The 14332-nt window shown below is 39.5% G+C and overlaps 1 long non-coding RNA gene across 3 annotated transcripts; it reads right to left on the reverse strand.

Annotated features, from left to right (window-relative positions):
- Window positions 1-949: 949 nt before the first annotated feature.
- LOC141640513 (uncharacterized) lies at window positions 950-4897 on the reverse strand. 3 transcript variants are annotated; one of them, XR_012543031.1, is made up of 4 exons: window positions 4495-4897; window positions 2328-2950; window positions 1317-1418; window positions 950-1188 (listed from the first exon to the last, which is right to left on the reverse strand). It is a non-coding gene; the product is annotated as an uncharacterized LOC141640513 (long non-coding RNA). The 3 variants fall into 3 exon arrangements; XR_012543030.1 differs by having other exon boundaries at window positions 2328-2362; window positions 4495-4889; XR_012543032.1 differs by lacking the exon at window positions 4495-4897 and having other exon boundaries at window positions 2328-2362; window positions 2581-3641.
- Window positions 4898-14332: the final 9435 nt, after the last annotated feature.

Consider the following 14332-nt stretch of genomic DNA (forward strand, 5'->3'; position numbering starts at 1 on the left):
ATTTGTTTTAAGGAGTACTACTAGTATAATCTAGTTAATTACATTAGTAGTTTTAAGGAGGATTGTTTTGGGTGCAACAAGAGGATAATCTCTATACTTGAGATTTTGTTTGGAGGATCACCCTTAAACTTTATAGCTCAAGATCAAGTGTAGGAAGGAGTCCTACACTTGTGCCCTATTTCGAACCATTTTACAATGTAAGGAACATTGTTTTCTTCTTTATCTCCTTTTATTTTGTTATGCATGCACTAGATCCACTACTAGTTTAATGAGTAAATTAGTTTTATTATTAGAAGAGTCTAATAAACATGGTTATGGAACTTTCATGTTGGGCCATTGCATTGGGCCGCGTGCGTAGTATACTCGTGTAGTACTAATATTAATAATATTAATAATAATAGTAGGATTACATAATCATAATAATAATGGTACATAATATAAAATAGGAAGTTTCCTATTACCTTCCCAATAACCTAGCTTCTACTCACTAGTAGAAAAAGTCTCATTGACATCGGTTATTTTACCCTATTTACATCGCTTTTGTGGCGATGTTTCTGGGGGCGACGTATTTAGTATTTTTAGCTAAACATCGATTTCAGAACCGATGTAAATAGTATAAAATTAACATCGATTATGGGTAAAAAGCGATGTTACTAGTGTTTAATTACGTCGGTTTTGGTCTAAAACCGATGTAAATAGTATATTATTAACATCGGTTATAGGCGAAAAGCGATGTTAATAGTGTCTCAATTACATCGGTTTTTGTTTGAAACTGATGTAATGTAAATGGCATTTTACATCGTTTTGTCTGAAATCGATGTATGAAAGCGATGTAGTATGATTGAATGACGATTTACTCTTAAGCTATTTGTGAATTTTTACAGTTTTAGGGGCCTGCAAAATGAATCAATATAAAAATAACAACCCTGCATCTCATTCCTTCCAACAATTTTAAACACAACTACATATTTATTATACAAAAAAAATATCATAGCGTATACAATTCCGTCCATTCAAAATAATTTAAAATGTACACTACAAGCTTCTACGACGCAAAATGTGTATTTTCAATTACAATTTCTAGAAATCTAAATCATACATACTCTAGACGTTCTTTCCACAATAAAGCGACCAAAGCTCTCGAACCTCGTTCATTTGTTCAATTGTCATTTGCGAACCTGAAATACACTACATACAAAAACAAGGATTATTAGGCCACACTTAGAAAATACGAACAATATCTACACATGGACATTCTATACGAACAATATCTATACATAAAAATTCAAACAGTTCGAGACAATAGATCAAGCTACCTTTACTATGTCGTCCTCTGATGATGCGTAACGTACAGTAATATTATACATCCACTTCATAACATAATAACCGCACTCATAACTCTGCGACTGTTGAGGGCACTATATTTATACAAAATTAAAAGTAAGTAGGCAGCCGACAAGGGCACTAAGAGTATGCAAGCAAAAGTTCCTATATTCATGGAGATATATAGAACAACATATAATTTATGATGCTTGCATTCAGCAGCAAGATCAGCATACATATGCATCAACATACATGAGTAGCATCAATAATCTCAGTCTAATCTCAGTCTATCAGTGAGTTAACTAGGCATAATCGGTTCAGTTTGCTACTCAATACCTCAATCATATATATTAAATAAGATCACCCAGTTTGCGCACCAAATCGGCACCAAATATATGTATTGGACAAACATTGCCATCATATGACTGTAAAGGCTCCTTACCAATCAATACAAACAAGAAAATGGAAGCAAAGGCAGCTCAAGGCACAGTTCATACCAAAGACAGTTCAAGGCACCGATGAGGTATTTACGCCAAAATAAAGTAGAATTTGATCAAATCTTAATATCCTATTAAGAATGCAAAGCATCTCCCCAATTATAAGTAATGGTCAAATTTTGAATGGTATTACAATTGCAGTCCATTAGCACATAATCAACAACGAATTTGATTATGATAATCAAAGGATTTTCACAAAAGTCAAAATGATTCTTGTTTTATAAGTTACTCCATATAGAGATATACAGACCACGGAAGTACGGAGAAGTTAGATAAAATAGAGGTTTTAGCTTTAGCTACAAAATCATAGGTCTTACAAAAAATTTAATACTCAATTGCTCATCACATGTATAGTGAAAAAGTATGTACTTGAAATTGGGTTCAACAACACGGCCATGCACTTGAACAAAAATGGTACTAAGTAAGAGAGTACAAAGCAACACCATAATATTCACAAACAAAAATAGAAACACAAATAAAGAGATAGAAATAGTAAGAAGGACTTACATAAGAATGTTTAGAACAAAACTTGCTCTGTTAACCTGCAAAACCAAGAAAAAATATTGGGTATTAAGCAAGACAAAGAAGACAATGATGAAGATTAATAATTAAGACGATGTCTAGAACAAAACTTGCTCTGTTAACCTACAAAATTATAGTTCAAATTAGAGAAACTAAAAATAAGGCAACATTGAAAAGAGATAATTAGAGATAAAGGTTGGTAATTTGAGTATTCATGTGTGGAGTAATGTGGCAGTACCCAAACATCAGTTTATTGGTTAGATGTGGGTGCAGAAAAGGCTGTTAACTTTAGATAGACTTCAAAGGATGCTTATATGCTCTAATAGTTTGTGCTCACTGTGTGAAACAGACAGGGAGACTCATGATCACTTATTCTTCCTGTGTTCCTTTAGTATTAGATGTTTGAAACTGTTAAACCATTGGTTGAAGATGGACTGTCCTGTAACAGATTTCCTAGTCTGGTGACAGCAGTATCAGTTTAAATCCATGTTTCAGAGGAAGGTTGTGGCTGCATGTATTATGGCTTTGATTTATGCTGTGTGGCATGCCGAGAATAGGTGCAAGTTTATTGCTGTTGTTCCTGTTCCTCGTTTAATTGTTCAGAAAATCTGATTGGAGATTATGGTGCGAGTTAAAGAACTATCCATGTGAAACATTTAGTGACAAATAGATTATGGTTAGAACAACTAGATGCTGTGTAGGGGTCTATCATGGTATGTTTTCCAGTAGATAAAGTAGTGGGCAGTATGTATGGCAATCTTTGATTGCGAAACTGTATGGTGTATTGTGCTTATATGATGAATGGAAAATGTTTAAATTCTCACCAAAAAAAAACCTTCAGCGACCCCCATCATATCGACATGATTCTAGAAATACGACAACTATTTAACAAGTAAACTTAAAAGCTTGAATGAGTATGAAAGATATTCCGCCGATATGTAAGCAAGATGAAGAAGAGCATTCTTGTAAATTTCACTGAAACCTAGGTGCGACTTATGAATTATGATACTAAGATGAAACTAAAAAAAGCTTGCATAAAGCAAATGAACTGAATTCTATTGCATAAAACTCAACTGAACTAAATGAACCATCTATAACTCTTTAAAACACGTCCAATTTCTAAATCATATACAAGTATAACGCGATGTCCATCCAGTAAAAGATGAATTGCAACAATCTCGGGTTTGTTAATAAGAACCGAAACAAGAACAACCATTGCAGTTCCTCCCTTGATAAGCTGAGACAGCTGAAGTCCAAAGATTCAACCAATTTTCAAACAAAACCAACGTGCCTAAACAATAGGATGAAACTCCAACTACTCTTATATAATCCTATGGAAATGTTCCACAACTGTGAAAAAGAACTCAACTTTATCAACCAGCAACTAAAAAAAATCAAACCCCAGAATATTTTCAACCTTTTTCCTCAATTACAAACTATACATCAACTCAAATTACCTTAAAAGCAACACTTCAACTCTTAAAGTGTCACAAATCTGATGAAATATTTAAAAAAAACGTATACAATCAAAAGAACCCGATAAACCTACAAACACTCAAATTATGACACAATCAATCAAGCAAACAAAAGCAAAACAAAAAAAAAACAATTCCTACTCGTGACGGTGACAAGTTATGATGACCCTCACAACTGATTTAAATAACATTAAAAAGGAAAGGGGTTTATGAGACGTCACAAGCTTAAGGACCGTCACAAGCCAGACTTGCTGAGAGACAAAAGAGGAGAAAATAATTACAAGGGCTATAGCAGAAACAAGCGCATAAGCTCCAGAAAGGGAAAAAGATAACATCTTGCCACTGAGTTGACTCATTGATTTCCCACCACACTGCCATTAACTCGCACCTTCTAATTCCACTTTTCATTAGTGCTAATCTATCCATTTTACCTAGATAATTAGTAACTACTACTCTTAATTACTTAGTAAGAGTTAAAACTATGATTAGTGCCACTAGTTCTTTGTTATAGCAGCATTTCAGGCACTATGATTCATGACAACATTCACCATACACAAAACAATTAAACACAGCAACCCACAACCCCGTATATATTATATTCAACACACAAATACATAGATAAAAATGTAATTTAAAAAGAATTATTTAAATAAATAAAAAAACACAAAGCTTGGTACCTGAGATCAGTTGCAGGCCGGATAATTTGAAGGAATCGAGCAAGCAACGTTAGAGACGTCTCTAATTAAGGCTTAGTAAGAGAAGAAGTGTTTCACCGTGGCTTCGTCTGACGTTTCCAATTACAAATGGGTGCTTCGCCGGCGAGACAACAATGGTCTGGTGTAAAGAGGAATTCGACGAAGGCCTCGATTGGTGTGAAGAGGAGGGCGACTGGTGAGGATGAATTGATCGACGATAAGGACGATGAAGGAAGAGGGAGTGACGGTAAGGCAGTTGTTAGGGTTTTGCGGAAATTTCTAGTGGTTTAATTTTATTGATAAATGATGATAGTACGTGTTTTTAATTTGTGGGGAAACTGAAGGGACGTGGTAATTTTTTGCTTATTAGACGAGCTATAGGGTATGTGATTGATAGTCGTGAACATTGTATAATTGTTACATCGGTTGATAAATGAGTAACTAACCGATGTACTGTATATATTATCTAAAAAGTTTAACATCACTTTTGTTAAAACCGATGTAACTCCAAAAAATTAACATCGTTTTTATAACAACTGATGTTAACTACCGATGTAAATAATAAATGTTAAAATAATTAACATCGTTTTTGTTTTAAAACCGATGTAATTAAAAATAGTTAGATCGATTACATCATTTTTAGTAAGAACTGATGTTATAGTGGCGATGTAAATAGGACTTTTTCTACTAGTGACTAGTATAAATACAAGACTTGTCTTATTCATAATTCGCTTTTAACTTTTACAAACCGCACAAATAATTTAGTGAGATAGAGGGAGATCTAAAAGGGAGGAGAAAGGAAGTCATCTCAATTAATCGCCTTAAGGTAAGATACCGTCTCATAAACTAATTCATCTTTTATTGTTTAATATAATTTGCAATCGAGACCACCGTGACTAGCTATTGCTGTGACCTTGGCCGTGGACCACCAGGGATGGACCGGACCTCCGTTTGACCACCATTGACGGTAGGGGAAGGGTTGTTACTAGGGTTTTATGTGGTTGTTTGGTGGTGTTGTACCATTGGTGAAACTCGGATTTTACCCTTGCCATGACTATTGTAAGACCTGGATCTGGGTTGGGTGGCTCCTAGGTAGTTAGTCGACCACTGTGGCTGGTCAGGGGCGGTTAAAGGTGGTGACTTTGGCGGTGGTTGGTCGGAACTCGAATCTGGGTTGGTTGTAATGTTAAGACATGGTTTTGTACAGAATTCACCACCGTGTAGTCTGACCCAAACCTAGGCGGGGCTAGGTTTGGAACCATGGTGGTGAGTCGACCTTGGTGGGTGGAATAAGGTGGCCGGAGGTGGTGCTCGGTGCGGTTGCTGCCGGAAAGTCGCGATTTTTATTATTCCTTATAGGCAGGACTTCTTCGACTGGCCGTGACCATGACCGAGGGTAGGGTGCCGGTATGTGGGACCACCGTGGGTCAGAGGAGACAACGGTGGTGGCTGCTGGTGGTGATAGAGGGGTTGAGTTATTGTTGTCTCGAGAGTGTTGTTGTTGTGAGGGTGTCGTGATGGTGTTGCTAGGGCAGGGTTCTGGTGGTCGTGTGGGGCTGTGTCGCCGGTGTCAGGAGAGTGGTTGGGTAGCAGGTGGTGGTGGCTCGTGGTGGAGGCAGGAGGATGAGGTGTTGGTGTTGTTAGACGGGTTTTTGAGACGGGTTTATTTGGGTGTCATTACACGGGTTGCCACAGGTTGGAACACGGGTTGATGTGGGTTGGTTTGTGTTGAGATGAGTTTATAATTATTAATTTACATAATAATATAATTAATATAATTAACCTATCATTAGTAAGTTATGATTAATAGAATATAATTAATTATATAACTGAGTTAATTGTGTAGTTAGTAATTATAATTGTTATTTGTAATTAGGTTTTTTTTATTCGCATTTTGAGGCGTGCGTTCACCTATGGACAGTTCGAAAGGATGATTCATGTCAGCCGACCCCAAATTATTTTGGGATTAAGGCTCTGTTGTTGTTGTTGTTGTTGTTGTTGTTGTTGTATTTGTAATTAGGTTACGGATTTACCGAGGAATACTTTTACTTGATTTTATTGGATTGCTAACTTTGTTAGATTTGCTTGTCAGGTAGGAATTTTCTACTCAACTCGGGTTTTATTGTTAACGGAATGTATATTTATTTGTGACGGTTGATGAGATTAATGTTAATATTGTGATTGGTTATTGGAGATAGAGTATTTGTGTATGCTAAGTTGTTGGTTGAGTTGTATGACTGGATTTTTATTGTTATTTATTGTTGGTAATATTTGTTATGGAGCGTTGATTATTCAGTTGAGCATAACACGGAGGGTGTTACTGCCAGATGTGCATAGCAAGTGATTGCTACTGCCAGAGACACTTGTGCATAGTAAGTAATTACTACTGTTAGTTGAGCATAATACTGTCAGGTGATCATGGTACGCAAGTACTACTGCCAGTTGAGCATAGCACGGTGTTAAGGGGGTTGTGCTACTGCCAGTGACGTAAGTGAGTTGTACGGTTGAAGTGATGATAATTTGAAGGATGTCTATTTTGGTTGCAGTATTATTGTTGTTTAGTTTATTCCTACTCAACCTCGTGGTTGATAGTGTATTCATGAACACTTGTGATGAATCATTTTGGAGAGCATATTGATTGACATGTACTTGAGTTAGCTAACTTGGGAGCTTATGGGGATGCATGAGGATTCGGCAAGACTACCTAGATGTCTACATCACATAGTTTCAGACAGTTGTCATTTGTATTTAATTCCGTTGTGAGATGTATTAATTATTTCAGTTGTAAGTAAAATTGTAATAAAACCATTAAATGATTATGATACTAGTAAAGTGCTTTGTTTTGTTTATCTTTGTTATTCACTACCTTGGAAACCCGAGATGGTAACACCTTAAATTATTTTAGGAAGCCTAGTGAAGGCCCTTGAATAAATGGGGGTGTTACAAAGTGGTATCAGAGAAAAATAATCCTCAGGCCTAACCAACGGACAATAAGGAATATAGGATGTGTGTAATACAATGAACCTCGGGTAGAAGCTATTAGGAGCACTCGGTGCGGTTAAATCCGCATATCACTTCCGCCACTTTCCTCCTATCTTTCAGTCGCCTCTTTCCCTTCCCTTCACCTCAAAACCTCCATGGAAACCTTTGTGAAGATCCTTGTGCCTTAGGAGAGCGTCTCTTGAGTCGGGTAGCGGTCTTTTGCTGAGTTTCTCCCTATAGGTATGTCATAATCATCATCCGCGTCCTTGTTCTTCATAGTTAGGGTTTGCTTGTTAGTAATCTAGAATTGTATTCTGGTTATAGGCGTTGCTTGATCGCTGGACATGTTATCTGTCGGCATGGATTGGTTGCGATGGCTTAAAGGTAGGTTCGTCTACTCAGTTTCTGTAGATCGTCTAGTGCGTCAGTCGTTGTGATAGTATTGTGATTGTTTGACATAGTAATTGTACTGTGATTGTGGTTGTGATCGTTGTTGATGGTTCGCGAGGCGTGGCCTCGGCTGAGTGGGGTCACTTGCGGGAGTGGCTTCACGCCCTAGTTTCGCTATTCGTGGAACCCGCCACGAAGGGATGTGCACATTAATGGACGGGGTTATCGCTCGGTATGATGAGCGGGGATTTGGTGGGTACGGCTGGCTGCGGTCCCCCATCGCGGGGATCTGGTCCAAAGTGGTCGATGATGAGAGATTGGTTAGATTGTTGTGATTGCGTGTGCGAGACTGTTAGCATCGTATTGTGTTGTTAGTTGTAGTTGTTATTGTTGTGTCTTATCTCAGTACTGACCTTGTGTGGTTGTTTGTTTGTTACGTGTCTGCCGTGATCCCTTATGGTGAGCAGTCAATCTTAGCAGGTGTTGATGTGTTGATGGCTGGAGTCCGGGCAGGGATGAGTCCTCACGAGATATGGCGTTCATAGTGATTAGTCTTTGAGTTGTACCTTTATATCGTATTTTGGTTTAATTCGCCTGTAATGTAACTTAATAGTTCTTTTATCGACGTTTGGTTATTGCTATCCTCGGGCAACCGAGATGGTAACGCCCTTATATCTTAAGGAAGGCCTAGTTAAGGCTCCTCTGAATATGGGGATGTTACAAAGTGGTATCAGAGCGACGATTTTGGAACCTGTAACAAATGAACATAATGAACGTAGGGAGTCTAATAAAATGAACCTGGTGTATGTGTAATGGGAGCCCCAGCTGATGCTAGATTTTGGGTGAGTAGGTGCCCTCATTTCAAAATCTTGGCCCCATGATACTTAAGCCAGTCACGTGGTATGGGAATGTGGAGTCCGTGTGTATATGTGTGATGTGTATGTTAAGTGTACCGGGGCTACCTCCGGTTAAGTCTTTGTTAGAATTAATAGAGGTGTGATAGTGATATTTGGGCCGTGTATGGTAATTATTGATGAGATTATTGAAGCTCTTTGGATGATTAGTGAGCTTATATGATGGTTATGGGATGTGTGACGAAAGTTTACGTAATTGCTATGATGATAGTTATAGTATAGTGAGTTATAATTCGAGACATAGCATATAGTAATGCGTTTATGCCTTATAGGATGGTCGAAATTCTTCCGCTGCGTAATATTTGATTTGTGCAAGGTGAATTACTTATGATAGAATGTGAAACATGGTAGATTAATTTGTTTTGAAAGTATGCATTTATGTGATACGTGAAAGAAAGAATTAATGTTAAATATACGCTTCGAATTGAAGTAAACACCAGTTTAGTAGTAACATGTAAAGTAAGTTTAAGTGTATTAGGATGGCGGGATTATGTTTAGAAATGATTCGAGTTGGGCAATTTGTATGGCGTAATGTAATGTATGCTTTAATAGTTGAGGCGGTGCGTAGTGATGATAATGCATGAGCAAGTACGATAATTAGTGCCGAATTCCGAACTTAGTTTGGACTCGACACGTGGTGTTATTTTGCAGGTATTTTCGGTTTACTGGGTACTTCTGACCGAGTACTTAACTATACTTGACCGAGTGCGAGTTCTTACTTGACCGAGTAGACCTTACTCGATCTAGTTAGGAGGCTATGGCGTCGGGATGTGGGGAAATTTCCTACAGATACTCGACGAAATAGCTTCTACTCGATCAAGTAGGGTGGTACTCGATCGAGTATCCAAGACACTCGATCGAGTAGGGTGGTACTCGATCGAGTACCCCAGGCACTCGATCGAGTAGGTTCTTTGTAAGCCGAATCCTACGGGTTTTCATAAAACCCCTATTCTTCCTATTTCTTTCCCATTCTCCTCATCCTTCCTCTATATTTCGAAATAGCTAAACCTAATTCCTCTCAAAATCACTCTTTCTCTTGGGTTAGTGGTGATTCTTGGGGTTGATTTTCTTGTTTAATTCCGTTCTTTTGCTTTGTTAATCAATCAAGGTATGCTTTCCTTCCTAATTTATGCGATTTATTGCTTTGAAGGTGTAAGAATGGTGAAATAATCTGAAATTTTCGGTTCACATGGGTAGGTTGTTGTTTTTGATGGTTGAAATATGATTCACATGCCTCCTTTTCATGCTTGTTGGTGACTAATTGCTGTAAATTAGATTAGAAATTGCAAAATTTGAAATCGAAATTTCTAGGGTTTCCAAAATTGAAATTGATTTTTTGTTGTTTTACAATGGTGGATGGTAGAATTGAGCCTTAAGTATTGTTAATATCATGTTGGAGGATAGATTTTGATGATTCTACCCTTAGAAAGTTGCCTTAAAACTCCGTCTTAAAAGTGCCTCAAATGGAAATTCGTGATTTATAATTAAAAATTGATGTTGTAATTGACATTATAAGTATGAGTTGAACTTCAATATGAAAATAGAAACAATAGTTGATGAAAATATGCCAAAATCATCACAGCTATAAAGACCGTCTGAAAATTCTAATTGAGTTGTTGTTCATAATATTGAAGGGTGATAATGATATGTTCTAAGTTATTCTTGTCCATGAACTAGTAAGAATGCCTCACATGTGATTAGAAGTGTGTTTGGAACAACCTTTAGAAGCATGCTAGGATATTCGAATTTGTTGAGCATATGTAATCACCATGATAATTTCTTTCACAACTATGGCTTATGAGTAGTAATAAAATGAGCTTGTATGTCAAAATTTGGAAACGGTTGACGAATGTATGTACATAGTGTGATATTCAAGGTTAGTAGCATGAATTATGTGCTTCACATGTCAAATTCGTTGGTAAAATTGTGTCCTTAGCTGAGCATGTTAAGATCGAATTACATGAAGTAGATGTTTGCATGTTTATACAAGTTGCTTGATCATATGACTAAAGCAGATGCCGAGACTGAACCTTGGAATCCGCCAAAGTAAACGGGGGAGGGGTAATCCACCTGAGATGGGGGAAGGGAGTGGACCTGTGGTACCCGCAGTTCCCGAATACCCTTCAGTTGTTTTCGTTGATTTCAAGCAGAGGGAGCGTTTTGTAGCTTTGCAAAAACGCAAAATGAGACCTACAAAGTGTATAGACACTACTGTGTTAGAGGAGTTAGAGATAGAGACGGATGTCCGTCACATATTCGAGACCTTGGGTTTCACGGGTTTGTATAGGCTGAGGAAGCATACTTACCCTTTTCTTACCTTGGAGTTCATGAGCTCTTTTAGCTATGACCTAGCGGGTCAGACTGTTGAGTTTAGATTGATGAATACCAGTTTTATGTTGACCATGGACCTGTTTGCCTCTCACCTTGGGTTGGCCAAGCCTCCCAAGGACTCCATCACCGATATCCCAGCTGAGTGCGGCGTCTGCCGCCTAATGCCTTGCTTGACTGGGAAGCAAGCTCCCACCTCGAGCAACATGCTGATTAATGACGTTCAGCATATTACCTTGAGGGTCTTTCTCCGTTCTCTTTCGAACCTCCTTTATGACAGAAAGGATATCAGTAAATTGAATAATCATGAGGTCTTACTTCTGATGTCTTACCTCAACCCGGAGCGGGCCAGGAAAGTGGTCTTTAATGCCCCTTCTATGGTTTGTGCTGCCCTTGCCTTGATGGCTTCTTCCTCTTCCCGGTACCTGAGTTGTGGCGCTATTGCCACTTGATTAGCTGAAAAGCTAACCTCTTTTGAAGCTTCTTCGGAGTACGTGCCTCTAGCTACCCCAGTGCCTACCATGGATCGTGACTACTATCTCGACCTGAAATGGTTGAGGACCTTGGCTGACGGTAGCCTAGCGTGGAGGGTGTGGGGCATGAGTTGGATGAAGATTCCAGCTCCTGAGCACCTCCCACCCACGGAGCCCTTGGAGTCGACAGTAGTGACGGTGGACTCCGATGATGAGGAGGAGGAGGATGATGACACACCCCGCCATCTACAGACCTATCTCATCGACGACACCATCCTCGAGGAGATGCCGGAGTCGACGAAGGGCGAGAATGCGGGAGTTGCGGTGGTGGAGAGACCCAGATTGGGGAGGGGACCCCGTCGAGTGAGGGAGAGGGCCTCGGAGACTAGGCCGCAGCCGGTAGCGCCACAGCAGCAGCAGCATCCTTTTCCGTGCTACCCTTACCTTGACACCCCGGAGACGCGGTCCAGCTACTTGGCAGATAGAGTGTCATCTACCTAAACACTCCGGAACATGCACGAGATGGCGTACGCTCAGGGGATAGGGACCGAGGGACCGCATCCAGTTTGGTGGAGTGGAGTTGGGGACTACTCAGGGGTTTTCCATTCCTACGGGGTGGATCAGTCGACGTGGGGGGCACCTCAGTCCTTCCCTTACGGTGGCTTGACTCCATGGTACGTGGGCCCGGGAGCAGGAGCAGGAGTGGATGCGGGGATCGGGTCATCGGGAGCAGGTACTTCTGGTGGTGGTGATGATGAGGTGATGTTCGAGCAGCAGCAGCAGCAGGAGGAGTGATACTCCTTGTTCTTATCTTTGATGATGGTAGTTGATGTTAGGTGGTGATATTGTTGTTAGACTTTAGTAGTTGTTTCTTTTTATTATTGAGACTTAGTTGGATTTGTATGGTTGGCCATAAGGCCGGATTTGATATTCTAACTGGTTGCAGGATATTAGAAGTTGGGGAGTCGTCCCGACTCGATTTTATATGACAAATATGCGCATGTATGTTAACTTATGACAGGTTCTATGAGGAGTTTGACCTGTAGGTACTCGACAGAGTACTTCGTACTCTATCGAGTAGCTACAGGATGAAATGAGAAAAAAGTTTCTGATCTTAAGCTACTCGATCGAGTATCCAAGACACTCGATCGAGTACCATGGCACTCGATCGAGTACCAGTACATACTCGATCGAGTAGCACTGTTACAGGAGATTTTCGAAAATCAAAAGTGTCTAAGTGTTTCGTAATTGCAAGCTTAATGTTTAACATGGTTAGTTGTTCGTAGTGAGACCTTTGAACCGTTAATTTTATATGTTGGATCGTTTTATATACATCTTGATAACAATTAGTGAAGTGGTGACGGTCTCTTGTTGTTTTAACATTACATATGTCATTTTCCCAATTATTCATTTAAGTTACATCTCTTCATACGCTGTGCGTGCAATGTTAACGTGCTTTATCGGTGGCGACTAGCCGTCCCGGAGAGTTATGTACGATTTATAATTTAACGAGTCTATGCTTAGCGAGTAATGTCCACAACAAATAATATGTTTTAACCCATGTCATGAATTAGATAATAAGTAATATGCGTTGAAATTGGGTGGTGAACTTCGGGGACGAAGTTCCTTTTTAGAGGGGAAGAGTAATGTCGCGAAATAAAAAGGCTATTCTTGAATAATGTTTTGCTTGTTTATAAGGTTGTTGGTATTATGTTTTGCTTTAATTACAAAAATTTCTGAAGTATAACGGATTACTTTAGTTCTTTAAAGTGAATGTGGTTGTATGTTTCAAGAGACGGTCATGAAGAAATAGTTATAGTGCGATGAATCGTATTTGAATCACGTTGCCAAGTAACATGGTGGCATTAGTTGTACCACATGAAAGTTATTATGAGACATGTTCTAGATTGATAGTTTGATAGTTGTTACTGCATGTTGGGTGATCGTGGGTGGTGATTCGCATTGCGAGTTTGATGTTTTATATATATATAAAATAACGGTTGACGGTGGTAACGCTTGCATGACAGTAGTAAGAATCGATATGTATAAATGTAGACGGTGATGATGATGACATGGGGGGGGGGGGGGATGGTATTTCCAAGGAGTTGTGGTTTGAGCGGAAAGAGTGGTGAGGTCGTGTTGTTCCCGTTCCTCGAGCGGGAGATAGGTGAGTTGAACTTCGGGGACGAAGTTCCTTTTAAGGAGGGAAGACTGTAATACCCGCCCTTTTAGGGACCCTTTGACCATCGTTGACTGACTTTGGGAGCGGGAGTAGTCTTAGAAAAGTATGCCAAAACCATCTTGGGGTGCGTGTTAGGAGGGGTACTCGATAGAGTAGAGGCTACTCGATCGAGTAGCTAGGTTACTCGATCGAGTAGGGGGCTACTCGATCGAGTATGTTGGGTACTCGATCGAGTACCTAGTTTTCAGCGAGGGTTTTATATCGCGTTTTGTTAAATCCGCATATCACTTCCGCCACTTTCCTCCTATCTTTCAGTCGCCTCTTTCCCTTCCCTTCACCTCAAAACCTCCATGGAAACCTTTGTGAAGATCCTTGTGCCTTAGGAGAGCGTCTCTTGAGTCGGGTAGCGGTCTTTTCTTTGAGTTTCTCCTATAGGTATGTCATAATCATCATCCGCGTCCTTGTTCTTCATAGTTAGGGTTTGCTTGTTAGTAATCTAGAATTGTATTCTGGTTATAGGCGTTGCTTGATCGCTGGACATGTTATCTGTC

This window comes from Silene latifolia, unplaced genomic scaffold (genome assembly GCF_048544455.1).
Source record: "Silene latifolia isolate original U9 population unplaced genomic scaffold, ASM4854445v1 scaffold_88, whole genome shotgun sequence".
Taxonomy (NCBI): Eukaryota; Viridiplantae; Streptophyta; class Magnoliopsida; order Caryophyllales; family Caryophyllaceae; genus Silene; species Silene latifolia.